General features: G+C 42.9%; 1 protein-coding gene across 9 annotated transcripts in view; it reads left to right on the top strand.

The window, feature by feature from the left end:
- The first annotated feature begins 509 nt into the window (after nt 1-509).
- LOC140483855 (contactin-4-like) overlaps nt 510-17,440 on the top strand; it is a 2,466,301-nt gene continuing 2,449,370 nt past the window's right edge. For 7 of the 9 annotated variants that reach the window (XM_072582606.1, XM_072582608.1, XM_072582607.1 and 4 more), the window contains exon 1: nt 1,623-1,698. The gene's annotated coding sequence lies outside the window, so the exon portion shown is untranslated. Of the gene's footprint in view, nt 542-1,604; nt 1,699-17,440 lie in introns of those variants that run through there. The other 2 variants (XM_072582595.1, XM_072582599.1) reach the window with 2 other exon arrangements.

Here is a 17,440-nt window from a genome sequence, read left to right as displayed (position 1 = left end):
AAAAAAAAGTACTGCAGGAATCGTGTGCCAATCAATGCAGAATAATGTTGTCACGTCTCTGCCATACGATCTACATAGTCGGGCTCGCCATGTTCGGGTTTGAATCCGCAAAAGCTGATGGGGAAATTGTCAGTGTTGATGAAATGCTGAGAAGTGAGCTGAGGCATCGGGGAAGTGGACAGTCTGTTCCAGTCTCTTCCCTCGTATTTATGGAGCACCTCCGAGAATTGCCGTTTAGTAGGTCACAGGATTTGTGTGCGTACGGAATTCAAGTAGATGCTCAGAACTGATTAATAACATTAAAACAAATGATGTGATGCAGAAACCAATTGTCTCTGAGGCCACCTTTGGTCAGAGCTGTGCTGTTTCATTTTCATTGTCCGATCAACTGTAGTTTTAAAAATAGAGCAAAGCGCCCGCTCTTCGGTCCTTTCACCAAATCAGGGATGATTCCTCGCTTGGTCCAATAAAAGGTGGGACTCCGCTCAATCCAATGCAATTCATCAACCTCTCTGAGAGGTTTGGCCTGACTGGGAACGAGGTTAGTGAAGGAATGGGATGGTTTACATTCTGTCATAGGTTGGGAAATGTTGGGGGAGAGTGGGGTTGAAATAACATTTTTTTTCGGGTGTCACCGTTTCAGTAAAAAGAAACTGGGTTTCAAAGTTTACCTTCGTGTGCCAGTGCGGTGGCAATGAATCAACACTCTTAATAAAAGCTTTTGCACACCCCTCTCCCCAGCGTGCCCCCAGAGGGAAAGTGATGCCCGTGTCATAAGGTGGGTACCAAGATTTGAAATCCGAGCTTCCTTCTTCCATGGTTGACCGTAAGAGTTTGTTTTGGGTTCTGAGAGAACGCCACGCGCACTGTTTTTTTTTTAACAACCACACACACAAAATAAACAACTGAATCCAAAGATTGGGAGGAGGCCTCTGGGAATGCACAACTTGCCCTGCCAAGCCGGCAAGAGAGTGGGCAAGGATGTTGCCCAAGGCAAATATCAAGCCACTTGCATGTAGCCTGTCGCCCGAGGTGTACAGCGGCCGTGTTGACATGAACTGCCAATCTCAAGACACATGCGGGCAATATTGCAGTTTATGTTCTATTCCGAGAGAGAGAGAGGGGGGGAAATGTGTATTTCCCCGCCCCGGAAACCATCGGGCAAATCCTGTTTGCAAACCCCAGACTTGAGGGGAGGGCGACCTGAGGTCCTGAAATTCCCCCACCCTCCAGCACCCAGAGAGGTCTCAGTCACCTCCCCAGAACGAACACCCCACCCGTCCTTCCTCTTCCATTTCTCCGCCGCTAATGAGGCGGGTCGCCTTCTTCACCTTGTGACTTTGATTTTTGTCTCTCCTTTTTTTAAAAAAAAATGTTTTGAGGACACAGAGAGAGAGAAACAGTGAGCTACCTCTCCCATCTTCAGGGGAGATAATGAGGTGAGGTCGAGGGGGGAGGGAGAGACGTATTCAGAGAGAGCCGGTGACGCACGGGCGTAACGAGGCAAAGCTGCTCCATTTGATAAGGGTTTTTTTTCCAAAGGCGCGCACACACACACACACACACACTCTTAAAATAAAGTGGAGGTGGGCACTTGGTGCTGAGGCGGGGAGGGAGGGACATCGTTTGCGCCAGTCACGGTGCTGAGGGGACAGCAGCTCCTGGGTGCTCTGCCGGACAACTGGAGCCGAGCTGGGGGTAAGACTTGACAACAGAGCGGGCAGCTCAGAGACAGAGTGTGTGTGTGTGAGAGAGAAACCTTCCCTTGATGGGAAACGCGGTGCTGCCTAGTTGTTGAGCAGCAGCGGCTGGCGCGGGAAGGGGAAGCCGCTGTCACCTTGCATGTGAAATCCGGTGAGAGTGTGCCAGTGCCGGCTCGGGGATCGGGAGGGTGGGGAATGTGCAATGGACACCCCTGCCTCCCCATCCCTCCGCTCCCCCTTGGCAAAAGTGACCCTGAAAGCGGCTCACTGAGGTGGGGGGGTTGGACGCGCTCACTCTTACCCCTGATCCCCGAATGCTGACCTGATCTTCGCAGGGAGGGGGCTGTTTTATTTTTATTTCCTCTGCCCCCCCCCCCCCCCTTTAAAGTTTTCACAGCCAATCGGCTCTGAAAAGCGGGGCTGCTCGGAAAGCAGATCATTCTGTGTTTGTGTGTGTGTGTGTTGACACTTGTGAGGAGCAGCTCCTGCTGTTTTGTCGAACGTGTGTTTTCTGTGCGTGAGGATTGTTGACATGGTTTTGATTTGTGAATGTATTTATCACACAATATGTGCCTGTGTTTTCTTTTTTTTAAAAAAAATCCCGTTTTGATAATGCGCTGGATGGTCTTTAACAGTGTCAGCCAGGTTTCATTGTATCTGGGTGAGCGTTACAGTGCTGTAACTGTTCTGAAGTAACAGCGAATTCATTTCTGAGGTGTACCTATTTCGTGTTTCCACTGAAATCGCCCTCGTCCCGCAAGCAAGACTCACAAGTGGCGAACTTAGTGATTTTATTTTCGTGTTGCTTTTGGTGGCTGCAGTGACATTTTTGGACTCGTCAAAAATGATTTGAAACACTCCAGCTCTAATTCCATCGGAGCGCACAGTGTGAATCAGATGCGTGCACGTTTTAATTGTTTTCTGTAATGCTCAATGTAGTGTCGTAACAGATGTTTGAAAAGAAAACCAGTAATAAAATGAATGCATATACGTGTGTTCTGAAAAAGGTAGCACGGAGAACCTCATTAAGTGCCCTTCCTCACTCTCCCTTTATACTCCGGCGGAGGTTACAGGTTCTGCTACCAATTGGTGAATGCAAACAATTTTTTCCTCTGACTAGGCAGTGACCAAGGATGAATACAGAACCAATATAGCGCAAGACTCCTCCAAAAAAAAGGTGCATGCACTCTCTGGATGTTGCTAATTTTTAAAATATATTTGATCCAACTGAACTGATTGTAGTTCAGACTGTTTGAGAGAGTGCTCCCCCTGCCCCTGTTCGCTTCTCCACAGTCTGATTAACTGTAACCATTACCTGACTTATGCAAGTGGCATGGTCATTACTTCCAGTTCTCTCTGGAGGGAAAATGTCCAATCTCCACCCATCGCCTCTTGTGTCATTTTCAGTACACTTTCTGACTAATCCTCCCCAGATATAACTTTTGTCCTGTTACAATAGGCTACAGTGAAGGCTGAACTCATGAATTTGTGGACTTCATTCCCTGAAGTTTCCACTTGAATTCCTTATTTTCTGTTTTCAACATAGTCACTATACATTCATTTAAATGCAACAATGGTTTATATCCATCTTTATTATGGAAAACAAATCTCATGCTTCACTGCGAGGTAATCAGAACAATGGATTCCAAACCATGAAGGTGACATGATGAATGTCCAACAGGATGATTTTAAAGGGTGGGAAGATGGAGAGATGTAGAATATGGAGCCAAGGCAATGGAAGAGTTGGCCAACAGAGAGGTGGTGGGAAACAGAATTTTCAAGGGAGCAGAGTTCTTGCAGGGAAGGGAACTGCAAGATGGTGTTGTAGTGAAAGGAAGGGGAGAGGCCAGTGGATGTTCTTCACATAAGTTTTCAGTTGGAGACCTTTGGGAGCTCCTGTCCAGATTTATCACAAAGAATATAAGTGGTTGATTGAATTGGATTTGATGTGGGTTAGGATATGAGCAGCTGGAGGAAACAAAGGTTCCTTTAAGTCTGTATGTTCATCAAGTTGCCAGGAGCATTGGAAAGAACCAGAGAAATAAGCAGTAGGTGGGTGTACAGGAATAATGAACAAACAAAATTATTGAAGACCAGGTGATGAAAACTATAATTTTACAGATTCTTAATTAAAGTTACAATATTATGTGGGGATGGTAATGCATCACAGCTCCGCAATAGCAACCAATCATAGAAAGCCAGGAAAGTATTAGCCGACAACTTGTGCTTCCTCTGCAAGGGCACCTTGGTGCAAATGTTGCCATAAAATAGAGGCAGCCAATCACATATAGCGACCTCTCCATTGCCTACTGACGAGAACTATTAATAGCCACCTTGACCAGGCCAATGAGCAACACTTTAAGCAAGCTGTTTGACTTGCCTCTTCCCTTGCTATATTGGGTGTCCAAAGACCATGTGTATATGGCTAAAGTAGAGATAAATACTAGAAGCAGCCCCTGTAAACAGGTGCCCAAAGTCTATTATAACCTATATATGCATGCTCCATGCACTTTTTGAGGTTGCAAATATCACAAGAGGCCTAGGAGTCTATGAATGTTTTTAACCCCTGATAGTACAGGATTGCCAGGAAATATCAAAACGGCTGACAAAGGTAAGGAAGTAAAGTGTATGCGGCAATAATCCACACTCCTCAATTCTGGTTGGAAGGAAGTGTGGAAAGTTTCCTTGTGCAAGCTGAAATTATGGAGAATAGGTCTTTGAGGGAGAGTTTGGGAGGTCCTGGGGCCAATGTGATATCCTGTTAGAATGGGACTTAGTTCAGATGGAGCTCACCTGGTCTGAGCTGTCTGGACACCGTGAGTGCTTTGTTGGACAGAGCACCACTGCTTTGGAGTTCTGGATGGCTAAGGCCATGAGCTGTACACTAATCTACGTCAGCCCAGCAGTTTCTGTGGCATCACCCAGCCTGCTCCCCTGCCATGCAGCAGATAATGGAGTCTTGTCACCACAAAATTCCAAACTCTCTCCTCTGTCACCCACTAGAAATCAGATTGATGGAGGTCTGGGGGTCTCTTACATAACAGTTCCTGATGACAGCTGTTACTCCTGATGTAGGAGAGCTCCAGTGGTAGGCAAACAAGTCCCATACATTAATCAGATCCTGGCATTAGATAGGCAACTCCTGTGAACTGTTACAGAGACCAGAATAGACTATCAACAGGAGCTGCATGCCATCATTGAGGATGTGGACCTGACAGAAGGTATACATTGGCAGGATGCACCATCTTGGAGAGGGCTTGATGTAAAGAAATTGCTGCAGGGTCAGAAGATTGTCACCTGAGTATGAAGATAATCCAATGTCTGATTACCCTTACAAGTGGAAGACTCTGTACCTCAGCAATTATCCAGTGCTGCCATGTGTCCCAGAAGAAGTGGACAACGATCTTCTGTATCTTTGTCAAAAGCTTCAGGGGAAGGATCAAAGTGATCAATCAGTACGACAACCTGGCAGCAGTCAGTTGGTTTATGATGAACACTCAACAGTAGGAGTCACTGTAGGACAGCACTTGGAGCTGTCATGTCCGGGACCCGAGGTGAATGGCAAATTTGGCCTCCAGCTTCTGCCGGTAGACTGAATAATATTCCTCATCAGAGCTAAGCTAAACTCCCAAGTCGAGGAGATGTGTTGTACTTGAATTGAAATGCCTGAGCTCCTACAGCTTATAGTCTACCTGCCACTGACTGAACAGGAACCCAGAGCACGTTTCCAAAGTTGAACCTGGTGGAGGACTCTGCAGAGTATATCTTGGTGCTCTCACAGGTCAGGCAGGGCTCTTCTTCAGGAAGGGCTTATTCCCAAAATGTTGATTCTCCTGCTCCTTTGATGCTGCCTGACCTGCTGCGCTTTTCCAGCAACACATTTTTCAGCTCTGATCTCCAGCATCTGCAGTCCTCACTTTCTCTTCGCTCTCACAGGTCAGCAGGGTCTCTGGAACTTAGGAGCATAAGCCAAGAGGACTAACTCCATGCCTGATCGTGTGGAGCCAAACTCAACACAGGAAGCACAGGAATGGCTCAACACAAATAAAATATAATCAGCAAGAGGAGGGTTGTCTGACTCACTGCTCTCCTGAAGTGAAGATGTATAATCAAGGACCTGTTAACCATATTCATACACTTGGGTGGTACTGTACTGAAGTCAGATCTGGATGACAAACTGTGAATTGAACCTGAATGTCCACAGAGTCCTGAAGAAATATTTATGATTGACCCTGTTGAATGCTTTTTTCATGATGAAAGGAAAGGAAGGCAGTTGACAGACCAGTTCTCTGGGAAAGATGGACCAGATCCTTAAACAGATCGATGTTATCCACCACAGAACACACCAGATGGCCTCCTTCTTTAGAGACTGCAATTTCCCTTCCCACGTGGTTAAAGATGCCCTCCAACACATCTCGTCCACATCCCGCACCTCCGCCCTCAGACCCCACCCCTCCAACCGTAACAAGGACAGAACGCCCCTGGTGCTCACCTTCCACCCTACCAACCTTCGCATAAACCAAATCATCTGCTGACATTTCCACCACCTCCAAACAGACCCCACCACCAGGGATATATTTCCCTCCCCACCCCTTTCCGCCTTCTGCAAAGACCGTTCCCTCCGTGACTACCTGGTCAGGTCCACGCCCCCCTACAACCCACCCTCCCATCCTGGCACTTTACCCTGCCACCGCAGGAACTGTAAAACCTGCGCCCACACTTCCTCCCTCACCTCTATCCAAGGCCCTAAAGGAGCCTTCCACATCCATCAAAGTTTTACTTGCACATCCACTAATATCATTTATTGTATCTGTTGCTCCCGATGCGGTCTGCTCTACATTGGGGAGACTGGGCGCCTCCTAGCAGAGCGCTTTAGGGAACATCTCCAGGACACCCGCACCAATCAACCACACCGTCCCGTGGCCCAACATTTCAACTCCCCCTCCCACTCTGCCAAGGACATGGAGGTCCTGGGCCTCCTTCACCACCGCTCCCTCACCACCAGATGCCTGGAGGAAGAATGCCTCATCTTCCGCCTCGGAACACTTCAACCCCAGGGCATCAATGTGGACTTCAACAGTTTCCTCATTTCCCCTTCCCCCACCTCACCCTCGTTCTAAACTTCCAGCTCAGCACTGTCCCCATGACTTGTCCGGACTTGTCCTACCTATCTCCTTTTCCACCTATCCACTCCACCCTCTCCTCCCTGACCTAGCACCTTCATCCCCTCCCCCACTCACCCATTGTACTCTATGCTACTTTCTCCCCATCCCCACCCTCCTCTAGCTTATCTCTCCATGCTTCAGGCTCACTGCCTTTCTTCCTGATGAATGGCTTTTGCCTGAAACATCGATTTCAAAGCTCTTTGGATGCTCCCTGAACTGCTGTGCTCTTCCAGCACCACTAATCCAGAACCTGTTATCATCAATAGTCATGTCCTGGGTCAATGTAGCACTGGTTGAGTTGACCATGTGGTCAAGTCAATACCAAAGCACATTGACACTGATGTGATAAAAATTAACTGTTTGTGCTTAGGAGAGAGAGAGATGGTGCCAGTTTTAAGATCTTTGCTCTTTGGCAACAGAGCTGATGATGGCTCCATGCTATGAGAGGGATATTTCCTCAGTTGTTAAACATTCTTTCAGGAGTCACCCATAGCCATTCTGCATGTGGAATTTCATGGTAAGCTTATCTAGCCCTGGGGATTGGCCCCTGAAGAGCTGGTTGAGGATGCAAGTCAGTTCCTCCAGACTAATAAGAGCATCTTGCTTTTTTAGTGCCCTGGGATAACCTGCAGCAGATCCTCCCACAAAGCTATGTGAGCATCCTCACCCGATGAATGCAAAGAACAGATCCATTTTGTGTTTGCAACTTGATGCTCATCAGGCAATTACATTGATATTGATAATAAGAATGTGAATTACCTGTGTCAAAATAATAATTTTTTTAATGAAACTTTCAATATAAATTTTGTTTAAGTTGTATTTTTTGGGACATGTCAAATGGTCCATTTCAATCAAAGTATCTAAAAGGACCATTCAACAAGTCCCCAAAAATACAACTTAAACCAATTTTATATAGAAAGATTTTAAAAAATATATTTTTGATTGAATGGGTAGATGTGGCCGATTGGGTAGGATGGTGGCAAAGTTTGCAACAGGTTGCTATTGGAGTGCTAGTGGAGTGGTGTTGGACATTTTCTGTTTCCAAAGCGGTTTAAACTAGTGCAAAAGATCAACGAATTTTAAGGGAAAATTACATCCAGCATGCATCACAGTTTCTTTTGCATTGGTTTGGTAGTAATTTTGCTGAGAGTCAACCCTACCCACAAAAATACCCACATGTTCTGATCAAATTCGTCGTGATACAGAGATTCTGCTCATGTATCCATGTGCAGATCTTTCTAAGAATCTGTTAAAACTAAACCTTGTTTCAGTACCAAGGGCCCTCTCAGGCACCCTCTCCAAAGCTTTTAAACAGTAAAAGATGTTTAATTTATTGAGAAATTCATGCATGTGTGACGAACATGGTTCTGTGTAGGTTTGTAAAGCCATTCTTTGTTATTTAAGGTTAGATCACTGCCAGTTTTTGGACTAGGTATTCAATTTTTTTTTAATTAACCTGTTCAGAGATGTTAATGCACACATCTGGAGCAGGTGGTACTTGAACCCAGGCCTCCTGTGCCAGAGGTAAGGACACTACCACTAAGCCATTTGATTGAAATGCTTATGCTTTTTAATCCAACCATTTTCAGCAAGCCACAAAATAACATAGGTGTATTACTTTTGAATAAGTCAGTAAGTATTTCCCAATGCAAGAAATGTAAAATTAAGTGTATTCTAAAAAACTGCTCTGTTGACCTTGCTCATCGAACCTGTTTGGTAATATGCATTGAGTTTGACTGGAAACTTGGACAAAAAAAAATCAGAAGCCGAGCATTTTTTTTTTGCTCAGTTGACAGCAACCAAAGTTGAAGCTCTACCCTCATAAAAGTTTCAACAATGTTCTTGAGACTGCAATAGCATTAACTGGCATCTAAAAACTTCAAAGTTACAACACATTTGTGCTATCCACAAATATATCTGTAAAGTATGAAATGATGAAGCCTATTACAATCATCAGAAACTGCATTTCCTAATCTCAAGTTAAGGTTGAGATAAAAGGATGACTTTTGACTTGATAGCATAGTGAGTTAATTAATTGAACCCTTCCTAACTGAATGTGCAAGTTTCAATATTCAGTTCCCAGCGTTGGTGCTCTCAGCCAGGGTGGTACTGGGACTGTGATAAGTAGTTTGAATTAGGGTGGGGAGTATCAGTCACTACGTGCTGCTCTTGATTTCAGTGAATCATGGTGTAAGTGTGATGTTGGTTGAGGACAGAATTGAATTTGTCCTTGACCAAGTCTGCAGTTAAATAGCCAACAAATTTTTACTTGGCAAGACTGAGCCATTAATAATAGCAATTTTGATGGGTATGCAAAGGGGTGTCCAATACCTGTGGAATTATAGCATTCCAAGGAGTCATCACATTCTGCCAAAGAGAAAAATTACAGCAATGGTAGGGTAGAACAAAGGATGATTTTAATTTTCAGCACCTTGACAAGAATCAGGCTGGTTGGAACCTGCCAGATGGAACCTGCCTGTTAGTCAGATTATAGTGGAAATGAAAGAATCTAAATAATGGCAGATGGTATGCTTTATAAATTTATCACCCAGGTGTTGGAGGTGAAAATCCACCTTGAGGTGTTCTTTGTGCTGTTAGCTACAGAATGTACTCTTGAATTTCTCGCCCCCAGTCTAAAGATTTAGTTAAATGTTCAATTAATAACTTTTGTAACTAATTCAAAATGGTAATGTTCAGTGTTTATCTTGGATGTCACTACTTCTTGTCAATCCACCATATTAGTATCTGACTCCATATATATATTTGTCTCACTGTTGCATCCAACCCAGTTGATCACCAGATGTTTTCAAAATGTATTAAGCTAATACCACAAGACAATAACTGCCTTCATTTGATTTGCAGATAGGTTTAATCTTCTTAATGGTGTAAATGTTTATTAAATTGAAATAAAATGTACAGTGAAGGGCATTAACCAGCATTTGTTTCCACAGGTACTGTTTTTTGCTCAGTCAATAAAATGTTCCATCTGCACTGCATTTACTTAATAGAATTTCATGACTGTAAACTGTTCGTTAATCTATTTAGATGGCTTCAATCCTTTTAAAAGAAAAATTGTGGAAGGATAAGGGATAAATCTTTTGCAATCTTTGCAAACTTATAGGTGTACACAGTTAGAATTAGAATTAGCTTTATTGTCACATTTAATTAAATGAGTACAGTGAAGAGTGTATAAATCGCTGCTTATGGCACCATCTTAGATATAAGGTCCCCAGGTACAGCGACTTCAGTTATACTCCTTACAAAAAATAGGGAAGTAAAAAGTTAACCAATAAGTTGAATGATGACTGTTTTAGGTCATTGGGAATGTTCATTATGAGAGACTTAACAGAAAGAGTTTTTGGATTTCTGACTTTATAGAACCCCGACCATGTGGAAGTAGGCTATTTGGCCCATCAAGTCTACACCAACCCTCTGAAGAGCATCTCGCCCATAGCCATCCCACAACATGGCTAATCTTCCTAACCTACATATCTCTGGACAATTTAACATGGCCAAACCATCTAACCTGCACATCTTTGTGATTTAAAGCCAGAGCACTCTGAGGAAGCCCACTCAGGCACAGGAGAACATACAACCAATTGCTCGAGGCTGGAATTGAACCCTAGGCCCTGGTTCTGTGAGGCAACAGTGCTAAACACTGTGCCACCATAATTCTAAGCCACTGTTTGCACTAGACTTGACAGCTGAGGTTCGGTTTGCGAGTGTGTTGCTGGAAAAGCACAGCAGGTCAGACAGCATCTGAGGAGCAGGAATGATGAAGCGGTCCGACCTGAAACGTTGATTCTCCTGCACCTCGGATGCTGCCTGACCTGCTGTGCTTTTCCAGCACCACACACTTTGACTCTGATCTCCAGCATCTGCTGACCTAGCTGAAGTTAGGTATTTGGGCAGTCATATATCAATGATACTTTGCAGGAATATGTAATTACTTAGTGAATTTCTTCTCAATGAATCTATTTACAACACTGGAAATTCAGAGTCCAACTAGATCTCTGGTTCCCAGACTTCAGAATGCAGTAATAGGGGCATTAAAATTTCAGGAATAACTTTGCATAAAATTGATTGGCTGCATTTGACAAGACATACTTTAAAGATCTTAATGGAGTAGAGTAATTGCCCGTTAAGTGTTAAGAACAGAAACAAAGATCTTTAACACAGCAAAACAAAACATGTATTTTTCTGTATTTATGAGAGGGATTGGTATTACTTCGCCTAGTTTGTTCTGGGAAACCTACCTCATGTAAGTTACTGGTAACTGCTGAATGAATGAGCGTAGCTCCGACAACACTTAAGAAAGACATCACCATGTAAGACAAAATGGGCTGCCTTTTGACTGGCAGCCCATTTAATCCCTCCATTGCTGATGCACAATCTCAATGTTTTGTACTACCTGTACCAACTACAAGACCCACCAAAGCAACTTTTGATACAATTGGTGTTTGGGAGAGGGTCCCCAATTTGTTTTCATCACAAGCTGTTTTCTTCTGTTCATATTAATGCTTTCCATATGTTTTGTAATGGTGCCTTTTATGAGAGACTCCAAGCATTTTCTCCACAACCACCTGATGAAGGAGCAACACTCAGAAAGCTAGTGCTTCCAATTAAACCTGTTGGACTATAACCTGGTGTTGTGTGATTTTTAACTTTGTCCACCCCAGTCCAACATCGGTAACTCCAAATCATGTTCCTTTTTAAATTTGCATTTCCACCCACCAATATGTAAGAATTACTCCAGGGTCTACAGAATTTTGGAAGATATACCCACAGATGCACCTAGTAAAGGGAGATGGGCATGCAATCTCCTTCAATCCCTTTCCTAGCACATTGCTCTCTGGTGGGTACTAGAGTTTACTACAGGCATCCTCACCTCACCCTGGTTACTCTTTCTTTGGATAAAAAGTCATGCTAACTCTCAGGGATTTGTATAATTTGTGAAAGAGTAGGTGGTTGTCTAGCGATATTAGCACTAGACTATTAATCCACAGACACCTGTAACGATTTGGGGACCTGGGTTTGGGTCCTGCCACAGCACATGGTAGAATTTAAATCAAATTAAAAGTCTGGAATTTAGAGTCTAATGAGGACCATGAAACTATTGCTGATTGTCAGGAGAAACCCATCTGGTTCATTAATGTCCTTCAGGGAAGGAAGCTGCCATTATTACCTTGTTTGGTGTACATACGACTCCAGACCCACAGCAATATGGTTATCTCTTACAAATGGCCTAGCAAGAAACATAGGGAATGGCAAGAAATACAGGCCGAACCAGTGACATCCACATCCCATGAATGAATTTTAAAAGATACATTCACACTCTCAGAAACCCCTTTATAAGGATTTGCAACTGCAGTCAGCCCTAGCTTGCCCTGCTTGGCTTTCTGATAGATTTCCATTTACTGAACAGGGTGAAGTGCCGCCTATAAATCCCAGTGGTTTTCCCTGCACCCTCCTTTGGTTGGTCTGGATGTGTGGTTCTCTTTAAGCACTGCTTGGCCCCACTTTTCAGCACCACCCTTTCAGTCGTGAGGATGGTATCAGGCATTTCCTTCTGCCCCATGGGTGTTCATGCATTGGTTGCTCACTTTTTTATTGCTCGCTCCAATTTTATTCTTTCCCAGTGGATAGAGATTTTATTTTTGTGGTGATGAGGTTTGTGGATAATAATCATCATCCTGTGTGACTGCCTTCTTGGACCTTCTTACTGTCCTTCCTCCATACGTGGATTTATTGGAAATGGCATCAAGTTTTTAAACTCCTCAAAGGGAATTATTTCAAGTAGTCTTTTGTAAGTGGCTTCCGGTTTAAGTGCATGCACCCACTGGCCAATAGCAAGCAGTTATGCCTTTCAAAATCCAGCCCTTTCCTGAGGGTATGGTATTTCTGAAGATACACCAAACATTGACTAGTATCCTCTTAAAATAGACTTCTTCCATTTCATAATCAGCGGCTGCTTGGGCAAGAAGGAGTAAACCTTGTGAGGTTTCCCTGAAACTTCACTCGGCAGCAATAAAGACTGACTACAATGTTTGCTGTGCTACCTCTTGGAAGAGATAAAAAGCCCCTTCACCTTTGCTTTAAGAATTGTGGAAATTAAGTGAGCAAACTCCATCCTTAAGTCTGAGCCATTGGTGTCATAGAATCCTGACAGTGTGGAAGAAGACCATTCAGCCCATCGATTCCACACCAATCCTCTAAAGAGAACCCCACCCAGACTTACCTATTAGTGAATTTCCCATGGCCAATCCACTTAACCTACATATCTTCGGACTGTGGAAGGAAACTCACACAGACATGAGGAGAACGTGCAAACCCCGCATAAGCGCACCCATGGGTGGAATCGAGCTTGGGTCCCTGGCACTGTGAGGCAGCAGTGCTAACCACTGAGCCACTGTGCCACCCCAAGTATTTTCAAAGGATACTAAGATTCCAAATCCTCACTTTGAGAACTTTTAATTTGAGCTTTCTTTCCTTGCCTCTGTACTGAATTTCTTCCTTCTTTCTATGCCCTTCCTGTCCCTTGCTCTCTTTCTCTTTTCTTGTCAGCCACATTTTTTCTATTTTCCTTTCTTCTCTCATTCTTTCTCTTTCCTCATTCTATTTTTCTTTATCTTTCCTTTTTTTTGAAATCCTACTTTCTAATACACCAATTTTAATCTCACTACTTCTATCCATTTCATTGTCCTCATATTCTATCTGTAAATCATTAGGATCTTTGGTTTTTCTGCCTTTCAGGTGAAATCCTATTCAGAAGTGCCTTATTGAATCTTCTAACTATGCATAGGTTAGAATTTTTTAATCCTTCTACAAAAACATTAGTATCAAATGTGGATCTTTCTATACATTCAGTAGTAGTATAGATTCAGTTAATAATTTTTGCAGTTTTAAAAGCTGATTTCAAAGAATCAATTTACTTTCTTTATTCTAATTTGTTTGTGTCAACTGTGGAACCAATTTGAGACATGAGGCTCACATTTGTTACAACCAATTCCTGGAAGGTGGTTTCCAATTCATTATGATTCTGGGTGGGCAGGAATAAACTGGCTCTCTTTCTTTATTCAGTTGATCAGATTGAAGTTAATTTGAAAAGGGTCCCGTCTCTCATGGATACCTTTCCTGAGCCCAAATGTATTTATGTGGCAAGAAGAGCCAATTTAACCAGGCGTTCTTTAGTTAAAGAATGACTAAGCTTTACTAGCTACTAAAACACAAGAAAATAAAAAGTGACACATAAATTAGATTCCCTACAGTATGGAAACAGGCCCTTTGGCCCAACAAGTCCACATCAACCCTCCAAAGAGTCGCCCACCCAGACTCATTCCCCTAATGCACTAAACACTATAAGCAATTTAGCATGGCCAATTCAGCTGACCTATACATCTTTGAATTGTGGATGGAAACTGGAGCACCCGGAGGAAACCCAAACAGACAATGTGCAACAGTGTCACCAGAGACAGGAATCAAACCCAGATCTGTGATACTGTTAGGTAGCAGTGCTAACCACTGAACCACTATGCCACCCGAGGTGAGTCCCAAAAGTAAAGAAGGCAGTTATCAGTTCGGATCAGGTTTGCCCATGATAAATCGGTGGGGAATTTTTGCAGCTATTGCTGTCAGTAAGACCGTGGCTGTTGAGTGGTTGGAAATTCTTGGTTCCTCCAAAGCTGAAAGGAATTCATTCAGGTTCCTTCAACCATGGCCGTGGTGATGACTTGTCTTCAGCAATCAGAAACAGTTTATTTATTTTTACCTGCACATGCTGGAGTATCTCATGGAAATTCTCAGATGTACCCCTTCAAACACTGTGTAACTTCAATCACATGTTGACACACAGACCAGCTGTTGCTGTTGGCCTTTAGCCTCTTTTCTTGTGTATTCTTGAAAGAGTAAGACACAAGCATGTCTTTTGACAAGAAGTGCCTTTCTTTCAAATTATACTATGTCTGCAGTCTGGGACACAATACACAGTGGGGTCATAGGTCACTTTTTGAATGACATTTGTCCTTTTGAAGTGATGTTGCCTGAAATACCCTTGTAGTTCACAAGACATAAGGAAATTTCAGTCTTTATGTGCAACATTCCATTATTCCTCTTGGTCTCTATACTCCACACAAGGTCTTTAGATAGCATTTAATTTACATCCTCAGCCACATTTTTACTTGCATGCATTTCTTAAAAATAACACACACAGAGACATATTGTACTTAAAAGTTTAATGTGTCCTTGAGTAATTTGTCAATTCTGGTCCATTTTTGTGACTCAATTCATCAGGTCTACCTTTAAACCCATGACAGCTAACACCAAGTAGGGCAGGGGCAGCAGTTGCATATGAACACCACCTGCAACCTCCAGTCCATGACACGCACCAACCTAGTTTGGAACTACCTTGCTGTTCCATGACTTTTGCTGGGTCCAAGTTCTGAAACTCCCTTCCAAACAAACGTACCTATACCACATGGATTGCAGTGGCTTAAGAAAGTGCCTTTCCATCTCAGGTCAATTAGGGATGTAAATACTTGTCAATAATTCCCACACTTCATGAAAGGATAAGTAAAAATATATATTTGATTTTCAACATTCTTTTCATCTTTTTTGCTGCCAAAAGGAAGGAAGTCTTAAGGGGTTAATTTCTTTTGGCTCTACCTACTCTTCATAACTGTGATGTTCTGCTTCCCATATTTCTCAACAATAGAATGGCATTTGCTGAATAATCACTCAGAAGAACTTTGAGGTGAGTGCACTTCAATGCAGGAGAATGCGTTCTTGGCATCCAGTTTCAGGGCCTGAGGCGTCAAATGCGAACCTCAGTCAGATACACTAAAACCCATCCAAAACTGGGTCTGAAGTCTTATGAAAACAATCATAAACAGCTTGTCCATTTAAAGAGGCCCACTTCAGGACCTGCTCAAAATTTAAGCCTCAAGTGTAGGATGATTACACAAGCCTGCTTATCTGACACCTACTCTTCGATGAGAAGACATTTCCTCTAATTAGATCTTAGGAAGAGTGAAGCTACCTTTTGCAATCCCCAGTCTTCTGTCCAGCTGCCAATTCCATCTCTCTGTATCATTACAGTCTGAGATAAACCCTGTATATTTGCAAACTTCATATCAGATTTGATCCTAAGCTGCATTCCCAATCCCATAATTGTACCATTACTCCAACCTACATTTTCACCTCTGTAACATTGCCCAACCTCTTCCCTGTCTCAGTTCATGTCTTACTGAAACCAACTTTTGTTATCTACGTTCTCAACTACCCTGATGTATTACTGCCTGGGTTTCTTTATTTTAACCTCTGTACATTTGAAGGCTGATAAAAATCTTATTCATGTTTTAAATCACAGAAAATCCTTTTCCCCAATCACTATTGTGATTGTTGACTTATAATGCTCTAGGTCAAGCAATGTAATCCTTTCAGGTTCACGTCCTTGTTTTCACATCTCTCCATGGCCTTACCCCTTCTCGTCTCAGTAATCTGCTTCACCCCACAATCCTCTGAGATGTCCATGTTGCTCTAAGTTTGGCATTTAAGGCATTCATGAATTATAATGTCCTTGCGTGAGTAACCATGCCTATTGTTGCCCTGAGCAACTGAAATCCCCTTCCTCACCTCCCTGTCTCTCTATGTTGCTTTCCTCTGATATTAAATCCCACCTCTTTGGCCAAGCTTTTGGTCATTTGATCTGAAATTTCCTTCTATATTGTAAAATCAGGTTTTGTTTCATAAAGTTGTCCTTGAGAGGTTTCATTGTGTTGAGGTGCCAGTTAATATAAGATGTTGTTGTTGAGTGAGGGGATTGTCTGCAAAAAGGCGAGGAAAAGCTGTCAGCTACATCTGTTTTTAAAATTGTATTACATTAAAATCCTTGATTAAATGGTAACAATTATATTACAGCAATTTCACCATCTTCATTAACTAGCTTTTAGTTGGGAGAATATTCTGGGAAGGTCAATAAACTAATTTGGCATCATTGAATGTTAAATTTAATGAGACTTCAACCTTTCAGTGTGCAGCTGCTGACAGTTTGGTTGTATTTCATGCTGCAACAACAACTTCTATTTATATTGTGCTCACAACAATAAAAGAATCCAGGTGTTTCATAGATGTGTGAAAGAAAAGCACACTACCACCTTCTCAAGAGCAACTAGGGATGGGCAAAAACCGCTGGACAGCCAGCGACTCCCATGTCCCATGAGTTAATTTAAGAAAAATTGGCATTGAGCCACAAAAGAAGGTATCAGGCAGTTAATTAAAAACTTGGTCAAAGATGTAGATTTTATGGAGTATATTAGAGGAGGAATGAGATACAGAGTGTAAGGGAGAAAATCTCAGTGCTGAGAGCATGGCTACCCATGGTCTAAAGGCTAAAATCACTGATGTTCTCGAGACCTGGATTTGAGGAGCACAGATACAGAAGTTTGTGAGGCTGGAGATGACAGTAAAAGTTCAGGGCCATGGAGGGACTTGAAAACAAGAAGGAGAATTTAGGTCAGTCAGAATGGTGGTAATAATAGAACAGGAATTTATGTGAGCCAAGTTAGAGGCAGCAGA

Source organism: Chiloscyllium punctatum, chromosome 12 (assembly GCF_047496795.1).
Source record: "Chiloscyllium punctatum isolate Juve2018m chromosome 12, sChiPun1.3, whole genome shotgun sequence".
In the NCBI taxonomy this organism is placed as follows: Eukaryota; Metazoa; Chordata; class Chondrichthyes; order Orectolobiformes; family Hemiscylliidae; genus Chiloscyllium; species Chiloscyllium punctatum.
This window is presented reverse-complemented; position numbering and strand designations above follow the sequence as displayed.